Source organism: Silurus meridionalis, chromosome 21 (genome assembly GCF_014805685.1).
Source record: "Silurus meridionalis isolate SWU-2019-XX chromosome 21, ASM1480568v1, whole genome shotgun sequence".
NCBI lineage: Eukaryota > Metazoa > Chordata > Actinopteri > Siluriformes > Siluridae > Silurus > Silurus meridionalis.
Genome location: NC_060904.1, coordinates 12,122,389 through 12,139,841, shown reverse-complemented (window position 1 = coordinate 12,139,841; position 17,453 = coordinate 12,122,389). Strand labels below are relative to the sequence as shown.

General features: G+C 40.4%; 1 protein-coding gene across 2 annotated transcripts in view; it reads right to left on the bottom strand.

Annotated features, from left to right (window-relative positions):
* The window catches only part of galnt1 (UDP-N-acetyl-alpha-D-galactosamine:polypeptide N-acetylgalactosaminyltransferase 1), a 120,786-nt gene that overhangs the window by 81,096 nt on the left and 22,237 nt on the right, over positions 1-17,453 (bottom strand). Inside the window, exon 1 of one of the 2 annotated variants that reach the window (XM_046834031.1) lies at positions 1,259-1,281. The exons of the other annotated variant lie outside the window; for it this stretch is intronic. The gene's annotated coding sequence lies outside the window, so the exon portion shown is untranslated. Of the gene's footprint in view, positions 1-1,258; positions 1,282-17,453 lie in introns of those variants that run through there. 2 annotated transcript variants of the gene reach the window in all.

Below are 17,453 nucleotides of genomic sequence, written 5' to 3'. Positions count from 1 at the left end.
CACACACACACACACACACACACACACACACACAGCTGTATATAAAGGATGCCAGAATTAGAAAATAGCTCTATATCTGTGTGTGTGTGTGTGTGTATACGTGCTAATGTGAACACATTCCCTCGGAGGTCAGACACACACAACACACACACACACACACACACACACACACACACACACACACACACACAGCTGTATATAAAGGATGCCAGAATTAGAAAATAGCTCTATATCTGTGTGTGTGTATACGTGCTAATGTGAACACATTCCCCTCGGAGGTCAGACACACACAAACACACACACACACACACACACACACACACACACACACACACACACACACACACACACCACTCTCACTGATAACCGTCAATCATGTTGCTACGGCAACCAGGCAACTAGAATGCAACCATATCGTAATAAGGTGAACTTTACTGCAAGCTGCTCTCTATCCAATCCAGGTGAACAATTACACACACACACACACACACACTATGTGATCACCTGCTGTGCAAAGCGATTGTGTAAATTTCACTCTTTTCCCCTTAACACTTAAAGGGATAATACAGTGTAGCGTAAAAGAGTTGAAAGCGGGCTTTTCCGCTACTCGGAGCGGGATTACGGAGGCGGTGTGAAACGTGCTGGATGGAGATCCGTCACACCGACGTGTGCAGGTGAGAGAGTTCATGCAGAATGAGCAGTTAAAGCACAAGAGCTTCAAAGAGTAGTGGAGCAGGTATGAGGGAAAGTGCAGAGAGAGCCGTGGGAAATATGCGAAATATGACGGAGGACTTGGATTTTTATCCGACTGCTCTGGAGACACACACACACACAGAGGTAGAGAGGGGAAGGAAGAAAAGACAGAGGAAGAAAGAGGAGTGAAAAAGAGAAAGAGGGAGGGAGAGAATTAGGAGACAGAGAGAGTGAGGCAGAGAGACTGGGTAAGATTGAATGGGGGAAAGAGAGAGAGTCAGAGAGAATGAGGGGGAGAGTGAAAGAGAAAGAGAGACTCAGAGAGAATGAGAAAGAGAGAAAGGGGGAGAGAGAAGGAGCATGATTGAATGAGAGAAAAGAGGAAATGTGTGTGCATGTGGGACAGAGCAAAAGAGAGAGTGTAAAAGGAAATGAGGGGGAGGGAGGAGAGAGAGAGAGAGAGAGAGAGAGAGAGAGAGAGAGAGAGAGAGAGAGAGCACAACCTTTGCGTACGGCACTTTCCATGAAATGGTTGTGCCACTTTACACTTAAATAACCTACGCACCTGTAAGTAAACTCTGGATCCCGTGTGCGCACGACGTGAAGGACACGTTTATAAATGAGACCCCTGGACAGGTAACACAGAGGACGCTGTAGAATGAAAAATAGAGGAACGGAGAGAAAACAGCGAGGAGATTTAGGCTAAAGAACACAACCGAAAGTTGGAATCATTTCAAACTAAAACAAAGAAGATGCCGTACAGTGCATGGACCTTCTTTAAAGCAATTGGAATAGATTTTTATAACTTATATTTTTTTTCCCTTTCATATATTTTTGCATTTGGATGTAAAACGGCAATTAAATGCACTAAATAAGATGAAAACAAATCACTTGTACGTTTTAAGAGACCCTGATATATATATTAATATACTAATATCGATACTAATAATACTATATTTAATGTTACTGAAATAATCAGTAGCTGCGGCCCTGAAAGAGGGATAATTCGAGCATTCGCCTTGCTGTCTCTTCTCATCATGCAGGGTCCACCTGCAACACTCCATCCCACTGGATGTTTGTTGTTTTTCGCACCATGCTGTGTGTTAAAAATCCCAGGTTATCAGGAGCTCCTAAAATACAAAGCAGCCTCAAACACGGCCTATAACAGGCCGAAGCCACTGAGATCGTCTCAATTTCCTCTCATAGGGCTGTTTGATGTGAACGTTACCTGTAGTGATCTAATGTGCCAATCGTATGGCGGCAGAGCAGAACATTAACTCTTGCACACACAGTGTTTGGTGGGTGTCTGACCCCAGCTGCTAGTTACATGCTACAGCGAAATGAACATAAGCCCAATAGAATCCGTTTGTAAACGGTCCAAATGCCGGCTCGTCAAATACTCCGTGATGAGGGACTGCACAGAGATGACGGGCCACAAAGCTGTAATATGTGAAAGCTGATAAAAAATAAATAAAAAAAACACAAATGGGAAATTTCGCCGACGGAGGAGAAGCGACTGCATTAAATCAGCAGATCTGCAGAGTGAGAACGGAGACGGCGAGACTCGGGGTGGGTGGTTAAAACGCCGTTATTGCCTTTCACCGCAGGATACGAGAATAAAGAAAGTGACATGAAAAGCGCTGATGGTCAGAGTGATTATATGATATTGTACACTTACAATTTCGTGACAGTCATAATTCCTTGTTTTTTTAGGCTGAAATCACAAGTTACTTCAGTGCATCTTTCTGTGGAACCAGAGAGAAATCTTTGAAATTATAAAACGTTTCACTGTTTTGTCTTTGAGGGATTATATGTGATTCTTCTATACACAATTGTATAGAATATGTTTGGTTTGAAGTGGAAGATCTTCAGTGGCCTTCTATAGAGCTCTGACCTCAACCATATTGAACACCTTTGGGATGAACTGGAACGCTGACTGCGCACCAGGTCTCCTCACCTACATCAATACCTGCCTTTACTAACACCCTTGTAGCTGAATGTGCACAAATCTTCAGACGTGCACACTATAATCTAGAGGAACATCTTCCCAGAAGAGTGGAGGTAACAGCAAAAGGGGATTCAATGTAGAACAGGATGTTCAAAAAGCAAATACACTGCCTGTTAAAATAAAATAAAAAAAGAGTCACCACCTGGATTTAACTAAGCAAATAGGTAAGAGCCTCCCATTGGATATTTCACTGCATGGATGATTATGTTTCAGATGCAAACAAGTTATTAAACTCTAACTGATGCACTGAGCAGCTTCTCATTTCTTAAACAACCAAGTCGGAAGACACGGCCTGTGAAAAAGATGTGAATATGTTTCAGAAGGGTCAAATAATTGGTATGCATCAAGCAAAGCAAACATCTAAGGAGATTGCTGAAACTACTAAACTTGGGTTAAGAACAGTTCAACTCAAAAAGATCTTAGTAAAAAATTACCGCAACTCTGGAAGCTTAATGAAACAATGCCACGGTGAAAAAGTGCCATAATCAACGCTAAAGGACAACAAAATACAAGAGTGTGGTTTTTTTTTTGGACATGCAGTGTACAAATCTTATGGTCAGGTGTCCACAAACCTTGGTCCATACAGTGTGTATATTATGAATCTATGTTGAATATGGACCACACAGATGAGGAAGGGTTCTCCTTTGAGAGACTTCTAGACTCTAATGTGGTATTACAAACAAACACACACACACACACACACACACACACACACACACACACACACACACACCTAAACGTTAACTAATCCACCTTATGTCTTTCATTTAATAAAATCACTTACTTGAATATTAGTTTGTCAGTCGTGAAGCTCATACAATTACAAATCACGTACATTTTGGTCTTCCTCTTTTCCTCCTTCCTGGTGGCTCCATCCTCAGCATTCTCCTACCGATGTACCCCATGTCCCTCCTCTGCACATGTCCAAACCATCTCAATTGGGCCTCTCTCACTTTGTCCCCAAAACGTCCTACATGCACTGTCCCTCTAATAAACTCATTTCTAATCCCGTCACTCCCAACGAAAACCTCAACATCTTCAGCTCTGCTACCCCCAGTTTCACCTCCTGCCTTTTACTCAATGCCACTGTCTTTAAACCATACAACAGCACAGGTCTCACCACAGTCCTATAAACTTTCCCATTCACTCTTACAGATTCTATCGGGGGTAACAAGATACGGATTACAGATCCAGCCTGCAACTTTCTCTCTCTCTCTCTGATGAAATGACGATTGTTACTAACGCCACGAAAGCGACATGCATCTGTACTGCATAAATCTAAAATGCTGCCTTCAAAGAAAACAAGTAATTTCCAACCTCAGTCAAGGAAAAAAAGAGAGAGAGAAGGAAATACCTTTCAGCATGGAATTACTATTTGGGAAATTGTGCAGATGTCCCCAACCCACAGTTCAAACTCTGACAGAAAACAAAATCCTACTGCACTACATTATAATAGTATTTATTGCACTGTAATGCTGCAAGTATTGAAGCAAAAGGCAGTACGAGCTTTGATCACAACAGCGTTAGAAATCACATTATTCACATCAAATAACATTTTCATTATCAATTATCATTTAATTTAAACGCAACAATATCCTTCACTTTCCTGGAAAGAGGTTCCACGTGATTTTAGACTGCGCTTGTGTTCATTCAGCTACAGGGACGTTGGAAAAGTCAAGTACTGGTGTAAGGTGAGGAGACCTGGGGTGCAGTCAGGCTACGGTAGATCTTTCACTCCAACCTGTGTAGAGCGTATCTTCATGGAGCTGGCTTTGTGCACAGGTGCACTGTTATACCAGAACAGATTTGGGCCTCTTGGTTAAGCACAGGAAAAATGTAATGCTACCACATCCAGATGCATTTGATACAATTGTGTGCCTCTAAATTTGTCGGGAAGAACCACACATGGCTAAAAAAGTCAGGTGTCCCAATACTTTTGTCCATGATCATGAGTAAGATCAGACGCTAATCCCAACAGGACACTGTAGTTCGTCCGATCCAATCTTAACTCATGCTGGAACAGGTCTGAGCCTCGGCGTTCTGAAGAAGGGACACCGTAATGCCACAGCATAAGATTTCATTAATCAAGCAGGGACAGCTTTAAAGCTTTTCCTCCATAATTCCTGACTTCCTGAGTAAAAATTGCGGCATTCCAAACGCAGCGATTGACAAACGTGCTTTTTGGTTTTCATTCAGAAACCGAAGGAATGTAGCTTTTGCTTCTTTCGCACGTATAACAGCATGTGTGGAGGAGGAGATGTTCGCGCTCATCACAAACAACAACAACATCATCATCATCATGAGGCTGATTGATGGAAATAAACCCCGTGGTGAATAATTTTTTTCTAGAAACAGAGTGTTTTAGTGCTCAGACCATGTGAGAGCCGCTTTGCCAAACAGCAAACTCTAAATCAGAATTCGAGAGGGCTTTTCTTTTCACTACATTATGACACTATAACATTATGACCAGTGAAGTGAATAACACTGATTATCTCTATCATTGCTCTTGTTAGTGTGTGGAATATATTAGGCAGCAAGTAAACAATTTGTCCTCAAAGTTGACGTGTTAGTAGCAGGAAAAATGAGAGTTTGACGAGGGCCAAATTGTGACATCTAGACGACTGGGACAGAGCATCTCCAAAACTGCAGTAATCAGAATCTATCAAAGTGATCCGAAGAAGGAACAGTGGTGAACCCGCCGAGGTTTGTTGATGCATTTGGCATTAAATGAGAACACAGGGTTGGACCAAAACAAACAATTTCAGTGGCCAATTTAGAGGACGAATTTAAACTCCAGCCCCATGTTTCAGTTGTCTATACATTTACATTTACATTTACGGCATTTAGCAGACGTCCTTATCCAGAGCGACGTACAAAAGTGCTTTGAGTCTCTAGCAATGAATAAATCTACACTGGTACGCAAGATTACTTGAATTCTACAAAGCAAATCTATCTAGCAAATCTAAAGTCTATAAACCTAGAGCATTACATGTGCAATGTAGTAAGGATGAGTTAGTTGGTTGGTGCAATAAAATTCAGCTATTCTCATGCACAAACATAAAATTTGAGTCCTTTAATTATTAATGAGTCTGGCGAGCATCTTCTTTTTTCTTGATATATTTAACCCAAGGCATGTTGTGCTAGAGGGAGACTTCTGAGACTGCTTAGCCTCGCTCGTCAGGATTTCCATATCTGTGTGTTCCTGATGCTGCAAAGGTCATCCGTGACTCTCGCATGCTAATGAACCAACACTTGTAGCCTCGGACTACCAGACTGATGTGTGCAGTGCTATAGGTACAACAGCAAGAAAAAACTATATTATATATATATATATATATATATATATATATATATATATATATATATATATATATATATATATAGAATATCCTGTACCCACTCTATAAATCCAAAAGTATGCAGACACCTGATCTCTACACTTGTTGAGCCTCTCATTTCAGATTGAATTCCTGTTTTGCTGTTCTATTAAGCTCTGCTCTTCCAAAAAGGCTTTTGACTAGAATTTGGGATTCGCTTGGCTACAAGAGCATTAGTGAGATCAGTCACAGATTTTGTGGCCATCCAGTATATAATCATCCTATACATAGTGCATTCTGGACACAAAAACATTGACAGGATATCATGCTAAAAGTGAGATGAGAAGAAAAGGAGGAGCGAAAAAAGACCCCGTGGAGTTCTTTTCCTTTGTCGCTTTTTAAACACGCCACCTACTGAGACACGGTGTTGTGAAATTGTCAGTCATTTTACAAGATTAATGGCAGGCTTAGTCATTCATACACACACGCAGACACACACACACACACACACACACACACACACACACACACATATACGCACACAGGGGACTCAATTAGTGGCGACGCACAGCTATGAAAGATGTGTGCATTAAACATAACTGACTAATACAACACATTCTGTCCAAATATTTACAGCTCTGCGCACGAATCGTCCTCGGCTCCGTCCTACAGCGAGATCTAATTAAATCTCCAGCTCTTACACAACAAACACGCAAACTGTACGCTCCGTATTTTGCTGTATGGCACGCGAGAAAAAAAAATTTGGGGCTATTTTTTGAACATTGTGCTAATGACATGAAAAGCTACAAATCCAATTCCCTCTCCAAAAAAAAAAGGAAAAAAAAAAATAAAAAATTTTGTGAGCTCTTCAAGTGAGCATATTCTGAATTCCTACAGCGTTGGATTCGAATATATATTCAACAATATAGACACAAGGGGTGTTCGGCTCTGCTGTCAGCTTTAGGCTGTATTAATAAACTCTATACGATCTATAAGCTTCATTCAGTACTATAGAGAATTATAAAAACCCTGGCAATAAATAGCGTACGCAAATGAAGGTGTATGCTATTACAGAAAAATAATCAACAACAAGGTGGAAAAAACTAATGGCATAAAACGGGACACCTCCAAGCAGGATCTTCCTCTTCGGAAAGAAGGCGAAGTCCGGAGAAGCCAAAATTGGCAAGTAGGGTGGGTGCGGAAGTGAGATTACTCACAAGGCGTTGTGGTCAGAATAGCAGACGTGGTCAGATGTCTTTTGGCACACTGACTTATGAAGGTCGGTGCTCCCTGTGACTGTGAGTGCAGCCGTGTGCTGCCATCTGTTGGCGTGTTACAAAACAGAAATACTATTGCAACTTGCAACTTTTTGTTTATTAAAGAACAAAACTACGCATTTACATCTTTATAGCTACATTTTCACTTATGGTTACTGAAGGTTAGGGTTTAATGTGAGCATAGATTTTATGCCATTAAAACATCCTCACAAGAACTGTGTGCATGCATGTGTGTGTGTGTGTGTGTGTGTGTGTGTGTGTGTGTGTGTGTGTGTGTGTGTGTTTTCCTCTCAGTTTCAAAAAAGCAAAACATGAGCATGAGATCTTGCTAACAAACCAAGATTACATCAGCACAGCTGCTATCCGCACCCTACCCACAATGCTTTGTGTGAAATAAGGTTATATGGGTAATGACAGAATATGACTGAGTGAGAGAGTGAGAGAGGAGAGAGAGAGAGAGAGAGAGAGAGAGAGAGAGAGAGAGAGAGAGAGAGAGAGTGTGTACAGAGAAACAGATGTACAGAGATGACAGCAAGGCAGGGGTTGTAGTGAGAGATATAGAGTAAAAGGATAAGGAGAATAAGTGGCAGATAGATAGATAGATAGATAGATAGATAGATAGATAGATAGATAGATAGATAGATAGATAGATAGATAGATAGATAGATAGATAGATAGATAGATAGATAGATAATTGCAGACAAATTAAAAAGAAAGACAGAGAGGGCAGAAGGGAGCTATAGCGAAGAGAGATAGAAATTGAGAGATTGTAAGAGAGAGATAAAAGAGATAGAAAGTGATGATAGAGAGGGACCAAGATTGAAAAAGAAAGAGAGAGAGAATAGGGGAAAGGGGGGGGGGGGGGGTGGAGAGAAAGAGAGAGAGAGAGAGAGAGAGAGAGAGAGAGAGAGAGAGAGAGAGAGAGAGAGCGAGAGAGAGAGAGAGAGAGACTGAAAGAGATTTATGATCAGAAGCACTGAGACTCTGATGACATCACAGGTTGAGTTTTTCCATCCCTCCCTCCCTCCACCTGTGACTTGCTTGTCCTTCTCTTTGGATATCCCTCACTCCACAAACAGTCTGACATAAAAAGGGCGATCAGCTTCCTTACACCTGTGTGTGTACCAAACCACGGCAAACAGTGAAAAGACGGGACACTTTCACTAAGACAAACAGTCTGGAACACTGAAGTCTTATGAGCAATAAACTATTCACAAAAAATATACACAAATATACACACAAATACACACACACACACACACACACACACACACACACACACACACACACACACTTTGAAACAAACCAGTTTTTATCTCGTAATTGTCACACACTGAGGTGTTTCCTTATGCTGTGTTTTTTATAGCTTTAGCAGAGGCGGAGAGAACAGCCGGTGCAGAAAAAGTGCACAGAAGCAGACGAGTCTCTCCATCGTCCTCGTCTCTCGCTCTTTCGTTCTTTTTCACACGTACGCTCGCGCACACGCCCGCATTACTCTGCAAGATTTCGATTTCCTGAGTAGGTCACATTAACTATACAGTAACAGGGGTGTGAGTTTGTCTTAATGATGAAATGTTGCATTTATAATACACGCACACACACACACACACACACACACACACACACACACAGTATGAATGCCGTATATCCTAAACTCGTCTCATTTCCCCTGTTCTCTGAAAAGAGTTGTGTTATTCGTGTGCTTGTAAACAGATTAGTGCACGTCTGCACGTTTTGCATGCTGCTGTGTGATAGATATCATCAATGTCATTACTAAAGCAAGAATCCAAATGAACACAATTCGCCACGTCTCCTTTCACATTCTGAAAAGCGCGTCTTGTAACTGTCCTTGTAAGGGTATCTGCGCCCAAATCAATTTCCTCTCCAATATTTCCACATGGATATATTTGAGGTTTTGCAGCTTGATACGGATGACCACTGCAGACCGAAGTTTTCGGAGATGCTCTGACCCAGTCGTCTAGACTTAACAATTTTGTCCCTTTTTAAACTCCCTCCGATCCTCATTTTTCCCGCCTTTAACAGGACGATATGTTTACTTGCTGCCTAATACATATATCCACCCGCTAACAGGTGCCATGATGAAGATATAATCAGTGTTCTTTACTCACCGGTCCTAATGTTATGCCTGGTCTGTGTATATATTGCATATATATCATTCTCATGTCCATATTCAGACTGCCCTAAATCACTAGCACTCCTCTGTTTCAATCTCATCCAAAAACCTTGTTCCACATGTTCCAAAGCCTGGTCCTGGTTAAAAGCTGCTGACTGTTTCATACCTTTACAACAGAATAGAGCAAAAACCCCTGAACATATAAGTATCTGTTCTGCAGCCAGGAATGTCTTGTTGATGAGAGGGCAGAATGGTCAGACTTATTTAAGCTGACAGCAAGGCTAACTCAAATAACCACTTTTTACAAGCGTGGTGAGCGGAAAAGCATCTGACAGCCCGTCAAATAGTCAGGCAGATGAGTTACTATAGCAGAAAACCATGCTAGGTTTCACCCCCATCAACTGCAAACAGGAATCTGAAACTAAATTTGCATTGCACATAACAGACCAAATGCACTTGGTGGACAAAAGTTTGTGGACACTTGAACATATGAACATCCCATTCCACATTTGCAGTTATAATAATCTCCACTTCTCTGGGCACAGGGGCATTATCAAGCTGGAACAGGTTTGATTCTCCATGTTCAAGTGAAGGAAAAATGTAATGCTACCACATGAAATGATGCTAATTCACCTACATCAATGACTTTTCCATGGCTGGAAAAGTCCTGTGTCCCAATATTTTTGTCCATGTTGTGTTTATTTCTTTAGTGCTCATTACAACCTGTGCCATTCTGCACTGCTCTTCAAAGCACTTTGAGTTGTCTTGATAAATCACACAATATGAACCGTAATGGAAGTACAACAGGGATTGTGATGAAAACTTCAAATTCAAATCACAGTTTTACAAGACGAGTCACCTGTCTGACATTAAAATTCATAAAAAATTAGTACAAATTTATATATAAAAAAGACATTCTACATATTGTGTAAGTGGCTGTTGTCAGCTTGAAAAATGACTGCTACAAAAAACATCCAGATCTTCATCCAGCTAAAATAAAACCAGAACTAATGATGTACATTTTCATAGTAGCCACAATGCCATTAAAAAAATTAATCGGAAAATTCCTGACGGGCCAAAAACCACCCCCCTTATATCCCTTGTTTTTTACAAGAACACATCAAGCTGACTACAGGCGTAATAAAGAGCTGAAACAGTTCTGTTTATGAGAGGCTTAGATCTCGTGTAATGAATCTCATCTGGGACAGAAGGCAGTAAAATAAAGCTCGAGTATTCCTGTTTCAGAGGGGGAAAAGAAATCTGACCTTTCTCCGTCTACACCGGTTCTCTTTGTAGGTCAAAATCAATTACAAGCAGCAGCTGTGATGCTGTAGGAGAAGAGACGACTATAAAATCTGAGGATGAATCCTAGAAAGCGGCTGAAATAATTTTTACTTCATACATTTTTACTTTAAGAAGGAATCCTTATTTGGCTTAAGTGATTCTTTGATTGAAATTCAAATGATTGCTTAAATAACTCAAATGTTTCCTCAATTGAATCAAATGATTCTTTGAACAACTGGGATACCTCTTTTGGCTCAAACAATTCCTTGACTGACTCAAGTGATTCCTCAAGTCAGCTTAAAAGATTGGGTGACTCAAAGTACTCTGTGATTAACTCAAACGATTCCTCGCTTGACGCAGATGTTTCCTTAATTGACTCAAATGATGCTTTGATTGACTTAAATGATTCATCGATTGTTACAAAAGATTCCTTAATTGGCTCGAACAATTGCACACTTTGCTTGTATGACTCCTCAATAGGCTCAAATGACTCCTCAATAGGTTAGATTAATTCCTCAAATTGCTTTAAACGATTCCTTAAATGACTTCTAATGATTCCTTGATTGGCTCAAATGATTCCTGGTTTGACTCAAATGATTCCTCAAATGGCTCAAACAATCCCTTGACTGACTCAAAGGATTCTTCGACTCAAATGATTCCTCAATCAACTCAAATAGTTGCTTTAAATTGGTATTTGGACCGCACATATTTTCAGTACCTCTGAAATGTCAAAGGTATTAAAAACACACTCTTTCAATCAGGAAACTTGAAGCTTTTCTCACAACTTCATCAAGCTTTACATGCGACATCGTGTTACACTCCCTGCCAAAACACACATTACCAAAATTCTAACAAAATCGCAGCCAGAAGAGCATGCCGCATGTGATCTTTACCTCTGGAGATACTACAAAGACTGACTTACATGATGCTGGTTTGATCATTAAGCCAGACTGAAACCGTGAGGACTTAAAATCCAGTGGAATTGGACACATCCAAAAATACAGGATACGTCAGGATGGGTTTCTCCATCAGGTGCTTGAACAAACAAAAACGCTAAACCGGTTCAAGCCTACAAAGGAGCGCTTATGTTCCAGGGAGCATAGAAAACTCCACTTATGCTCCCTCGCTGATAACGATCAGCTATTCATCAATGAGTTAAGCTATCGATTTTAGATTCAATCAAAGGCTCTGTGCTTCACTCTAAAGCTTTCCAATTATGATTTAACGCTTTATCAATATTTTATTTGCAACGTGAACGGCAGGAAAACAGAAACGGTGCCGATCGCTTTAGTGCAGTAAAAAAGAAGCCTCCTACTGCGAGAGACGTTGAACTGCTTATCTAAAACACACACACATACACACTTTCATTTATGAGGAAATGTAAAATTAAAATAAATAAATAAATAAATTATCACTTATGAGCAAAATTCTCCACTAATAAAGATTTAATACTGGGTTTTCTCACACACACACACACACACACACACACACACACACACACACACACACACACACACACACACACACACTTCCCTCCCTCTTCCACTCACAGCAGGGCCACTGTGTGCTTTGTGTATGTCCAGCTGCAAGGAGCTGATAGTAGCTATGTAGAAGCTGGTGATAAGCCAGGATGAGAAAAGACAGACATGTGAGCGTACACACACACACACACACACACACACACACCTTACATATTTAATATCTCACTTAACTAATGTTGCTAAAAAGTCTGACACTGTGTGTCTGTGTGTGTGTGTGTGTGTGTGTGTGCGTGCACATGCTTTCTGCCATTCTGCAGCTTCCTTATACAAGCATGTCGCCTCATGCATTTGCTTTTTTATAAGTAAATCTTGGACGCCAGAACGAACGTTTCTTAACCTTAAACCTGGGTGCAAAACTTTCCTCCTCCTTCAGGATAACAGCATGCCAGTGTTATCTTTTCTAACCATAGCACAGGAAATCTGAACATAGCACAGGATGTGATGTCACACAGCTCAGTAGTAAACAACCGGGCAGAATTTTCGGATGAATGGGTTTGGGTCAAATCTCAGCTCTCTGATCCTGAGGGGGTAAAAAGTTACTAATTATACACTACCAATGGGTCAGATCACAATTTTAATCAGCCAGACATACAATAAATACTCCAAAAGTATTGGGACACCTGATCTTTCCAGCCATATGCGTTTTCTTCTCGAAACTGTTACCACAAAGTTGGAGGCGCACGATTGTATAGGATCTCTGGATGCGGTACAATTTGAAGATATTTACATGTGTTGGAGGCATCTTTAGTGGCCTGCTATAGAGCTCTGGCCTCAAACCGACTGAACACCTTTGGGATGAATTGGAATGCTGACTGCATTCCAGGCCTCCTCAGCTCACCTACCTGACTTTACTAACACCATTGTGTCTGAATGGACACTCCAAAACCTAGTGGAACATCGTCCCAGAAAAGTAAAGCAATCAGCAAATGGGGACTAAATGTGGAATGTGAAGTAAAAACCGAGGTACTGATGTAGGTTGAAAAGGCCTGGGGTGCAGTCAGTGTTCCAATTCATCTCAAAGGTGAATTTAAGATCTTCCTCTCTAACGCATGTAAACTATATATTTATGATGCTGTGCACAGGGGCATTATCAAGCTGGAACAGGTTTGATTTTCCAAGTTCAAGTGAAGGAAAAATGTAATGCTACCACATGAAATGACACTAATTCACACACATCGATGACTTTTCCATGGCTGGAAAAGTCCTGTGTCCCAATATTTTTGTCCATGTTGTGTTTATTTCTTAGTGCTCAATACAACCTGTGCCATTCTGCACTGCCCTTTAAAGCACTATGAGTTGTCTTGATAAATCACAATTCACTTTTGTGAAGTTCAAAAAAGGACATACATGAGGTGTCCACAAACTTTTGTTCATAAAGTGTATATGTTTGTGGGTTTGTTTGAACCTGATCCGATCACTTAGACCCCAGTCTGTCTCTAAACTGCTACATGTGAGTAGCAAGTGATCAGTTGTTCCTGCAATTTTCCCTTCAATCAGTCTAGAATTTCATTCAAACTGGTTCCTGTGCTTCCGTATTTGTTCCTGCTCTTCCTCTCAGACGTGCATCCAACGTGGGGCTTGTCCAAAAAAGCAGAGTCGCTATCTGCTTTACTGGACTCAAAGCTCTTAGCTAATTGACTGCTCACTAAAAATGGATTAACCTCTTTATCTTGCGGCCCGAAACTCCTGAGCAGCGTGATGGAACAGTATTCGCTCTATCGTCAGGAGATCAGGCGTTCTGCGCCTGTGCCACAGGTCTCTATAACGAGGTGTATGGCGAGAGACTAGGCACGCTCACTCTTTCCCTGTTCATCAGCAACCAATCAGGTGTATACATGAGCTCGTATTTTTGTCAATACGATTTGTCACCGTTTTCGTTTTTTTGTTGGTGGTAGCAAAACCAAGCTGCCTGTTTTATGTGCTTGAGCAAGACTCAGCCTTTAACTAGAGGGGGGGGGGAGTCTTAGATATGGGTCAGTGAAATGAGACACACACATGCAGAGGTCCTGAACATGAAGAAGCAGAAGATGCTCAGATGTGAATTAAAAATTAGCAGCATGGTGAGTTGAACTACCCTCTGATCAAAACCTTAGCCCTGAGCCACCGTGAAGGAGCGTATGCTAGCAATCGTCGTTTCCCAGCTCTCGTGTGACAGGACGGTGGGAATTGGGAATAGCTATGATATGAAATGCTTTGACCATGACAGATCTGGAATGATCTGAGTGAAGCACAGATTTGTGAGGTTTCAAACCGCTGGACTCGTCATATTCCAGCGATTCTCGACACACCGCATGTGCGTAAATCCGATCGACCTGGCGTGAGGAAGAAACCGTTTGAGATGGTGGAGGGGTGAGGGAAGGGATTTGGACTCTGATCTGTCACACTCCTGTGAATTCCTGCTGGATCTCCCTGCTGGATCTCTTGCACAAGAGAACAGGGACTCGTTGGCAGGCTTCGAATTTCCATTTTCCCCTCTCACGAAAACAAAACCTAGCGAGCAAGTACATAACAATGCAGCTGTGTAACGGCGTCTCAAAATGTTTATTTTTTCACCCCTAACAAATGATAAATCTTGTGGCTGTATAACAGGGCCACGATGCTGATTTCACTTTCGTTATTAGCAAAAAAAATAACTGCGCGCAGGAGCCTCGTTAAATCACATCCTTTCAGACTATTTAAACAGGATGTTGTCGGTGACACTTTCAAATCTGTGCAGGGTTTATTGGGTTTTTACTTGTGTGCTTTCCCGGGTATAACACATTATAACACAGCCTTGGTCCTGGCCTGGCATGTTAAACAATACAGAGAAAAGTCAAACGTGTACAGGGTGCACAGGGCTTGGGACTGGGCAGGAAACAGTGATCACATATGATCCCAGTGATTAAGGGGTAAAGACTGCTGGGAGCTGAGAGAAAATCTGGCCTGTGTTTTTGTTTCTGCAAAAGTAAATAAAGTCGCAGCTTTGGGTCTGAACGTTACAAAGCACTGAAACTAGAGACGCCTTCCAGCGCATTCTTACACCCATTACTCATAACATTAAGACTGGTGAAGTGAAGAAAACTGATTATCACTTAACTTAATCATGGCACCTGTTAGTGGGTGGATATATGTATTAGGCAGCAAGTGAACACTTTGTCCTCAAAGTTGACGTGTTAGAAGCAGAAAGGGTCATAAGCAGCCACGGTTCACTGATGCACGTGGGGAGCGAAGGCATGTCTGTGGGGTCCGATCCAACAGACTAACTCCATTGCTGAAGAAGTTAACGCTGTTGATGCTCAACCAGGCAGCACCGTTTTGCCAGTAAAAGGGGACCAACACAAAAACTGCAGTTTGCACACTTCTTGTTGCGGCAAATGTTTACATCCAAACAAAATGTTTACATGTAAAGTAATTCTTTGTTATTTTTACATCGACAAACCACTGTAACAGTACTGTTCATGTTTGTCTTTCTCTCATGTTGTCTTTTGTTTTGTTTTTTTTGCCCTAAATGTTGCACATTGTGGTGCTAGTTTACAGTTGTGTAGTTCTCTGTTCCTTTTGTTCATTTATAGTGTTTTATAGGGGAAATTTTTTTTCGTTTCACTGTGTACTGGACTGTATTGTATATGGTTGAAATGACAATAAAGCCTACTTGACTTGACATTGGACAGATGGTCATAATGGTATGCCTGATCAGTGGCCATAAATTTATGCCTGGTCGGTGTATAAACCTGTGGGATGTCTGCTGGCAGAGCTGCTGCTATATCACATTAATCAGCACTTTCTGACCTGAGCAGAATTTAACACCGCCATGGTGTTACATGTCTGTGCTGTTTTCAGTTTTTTCTATTGTCATAAAGAAAAAAAGATTAATTACTGAAACGGTGTAAAATGAATGTTTAGACACATACAAATGCTGCGACTGAATTTTTTTCTGAAGCAGCTGTCAAGAGAAACTACATTTACCAAAGAAAAAATGTTGTAGCAAAATGATGTAGGATGAGCAAATGATGAAATATGCACAATTCATATGTTATTAGAATGGATATTCTCATAACACAACAGTATTTTAATAAATAAATAAATAAATAAATAAACATTTCTGTCAGCATTCCGTTATAATTAATGTTATGTATTTAATACCGTCTCAGGAGAGCTACACACACGGAAGCTTCGATTACAAAAGAAAATATACAAGATTCGAGAATCGTAAGGATCTGATTTGTTTGGCATCAAATTAAAGTTCAATTGCAGCAGTTGAGACTTGATTAAAAATACATAAATAAAACAAAACAAATTAAAGAAAACCCTGCTGAACATGAATTTGTGCTTAAAATAAATAAATAAATAAATTGTGACGTCATTCTTTAAGAAGGTGTTGGGTAAAACAGGATTTGATATTTAATTTACTGAAAAAAAAAGTAACCAAAAAGTAATTTGATTTAATATTTAAAATGAATTATTAAAAAAAAAAATGTATATAAAATTGTGAAATACTTTTATTCGTGAAATACGTTTAAAAAAGAGGTGAAAAAATAATTAATATTTTTTAACATCAAGTCAGTCATTTGCAGGTATTTTTATTATTATTATTATTATTATTATTATTATTATTATTATATAAAATATATAACAGAGCGCTGCATTACTGACAGGTATTTTATCCAGTGAGAATGAATGCCATTACTAAAGCAAGTATTTTGACGGGTCTCCTTTCACTGAAGCCACAGCTACACCGCCTGCATACATTATTTCGAGCAGAACCATCGATATTAACCTCATAAAATGACCCCGGGTTTTTTTTGGTGCAAATTCTACAGGAAAAAAAACGGAAAAAAAGAAAATGGTCCATGAAAACGCTGAACAAATGTTTGGAACTGTTTTGTCTGATCTTTTCACACAGTGTCCAGCTTTTCTTGAAACGTTCCCCTTGTAAATGTCTTTGTAAGTGGATCTGAAACCAAATCAAGCAGGAACCATACCATCAAATTCTTTTACTGAGGATCACTTTTAAAGTTTAAATCCAGTTACAGACTCTAAAGTCTTTTGACATGCAAAAAAGAAGCAAAAGAGGACAAATGACAAAAGACAAGCCTCTGCTCCAAAATGCAACAGGGGGAGAAGCAGTTCGGAGTCAAAAACCAAACTGTACACGATAAACACAGAGACAAAGAAAACCTGAATGACCAATCAGACGTTTCAGTAATCGGGATGAAAGAG